The following is a 1,487-nucleotide window of genomic DNA, read 5'->3' on the forward strand; positions in this document are numbered from 1 at the left end:
GAGGTGCTGAGAAGAAGGTGTATCCTTTTGTTTTAGGATAAAATGTTCTGTAGATATCTGTTAAATCCATTTGTTTCATAACTTCTGTTAGTTTCACTGTGTCTCTGTTTAGTTTCTGTTTCCAGGATCTGTCCATTGATGAGAGTGGGGTATTGAAGTATCACACTATTATTGTGTGAGAAGCAATGTGTGCTTTAAGCTTTACTAAAGTTTATTTAATGGATGTGGCTGCCCTTTCATTTGGAGCATAGATATTCAGGATTGAGAGTTCATCTTTGAAGATTTTAACTTTGATGAGTATGAAGTGCCCCTCCTTGCCTTTTTTTATAACTTTTGGGTTGAAGACGAGTTTATTCGATATTAGAATGGCAACTCCAGCTTGTTTCTTCGGATTCATTTGCTTGGAAAAGTGTTTTCCAGCCTTTCACTCTGAGGTAGTGTCTGTCTTTTTCCCTGAGGTGGGTTTCCTGTAAGCAGCAAAATGTTGGGTCCTGATAGTGTAGCCAATCTGTTAGTCTATGCCTTTTTATTGGGGTATTGAGTCCATTGATATTAAGAGATATTAAGGAAAAGTAACTGTTGCTTCCTGTAATTTTTGTTGTTAGAGTTTGCATCCTGTTCTTGTGGCTGTCTTCTTTTAGGTTTGTTGAAGGATTACTTTCTTGGTTTTTCTAGGGCGTGGTTTCCATCCTTGTTCTGGTGTTTTTCCATTATTATCCTTTGAAGGGCTGGATTCATTTGTTGAAAGATATTGTGTGAATTTGGTTTTGTCATGGAATACTTTGGTTTCTCCATCTATGGTAATTGAGAGTGTAGCTGGGTATAGTAGCCTGCACTGGCATTTGTGTTCTCTTAGTGTCTGTATAACATCTGTCCAGGATCTTCTGGCTTTCATAGTCTCTGGTGAGAAGTCTGGAGTAATTCTAATAGACCCGCCTTTATATGTTACTTGACCTTTTCTGCTTAAAGCTTTTAATATTCTGTCTTAGTGCATTTGTTGTTCTGATTATTATGTGTCAGGAGGAATTTCTTTTCTGGTCTAGTCTATTTGGGGTTCTGTAGGCTTCTTGAATGTTCATAGGCATCTCTTTCTTTAGATATGGGATGTTTTCTTCTATAATTTTGTTGAAGATACTTGCTGGCCCTTTAAGTTGATAATCTCCATTCTCACCTACTCCTATTATCTGTAGTTTTGTTCTTCTTATTGTGTCCTGGATTTCCTGGATGTTTTGAGTTAAGATCTTTTTGCATTTTGCATTTTCTTTGATTTATGTGTCCATGTTCCCTATGGAATCTTCTGCACCTGAGATTCTCTCTTCCATCTCTTTTGTTCTATTGTTGATGCTTGCATCTATTGTTACTGATTTCTTTCCTTGGGTTTCTATCTCCAGATTTGTCTCCCTTTGGGTTTTCTTTATTGTTTCTTCTTCCATTTTTAGATCCTGGGTGGTTTTGTTCAATTCCATCTCCTGTTTGGTAGCATTTTC

The sequence above is a fragment of the Mus pahari genome, chromosome 11 (genome assembly GCF_900095145.1).
Source record: "Mus pahari chromosome 11, PAHARI_EIJ_v1.1, whole genome shotgun sequence".
Taxonomy (NCBI): domain Eukaryota; kingdom Metazoa; phylum Chordata; class Mammalia; order Rodentia; family Muridae; genus Mus; species Mus pahari.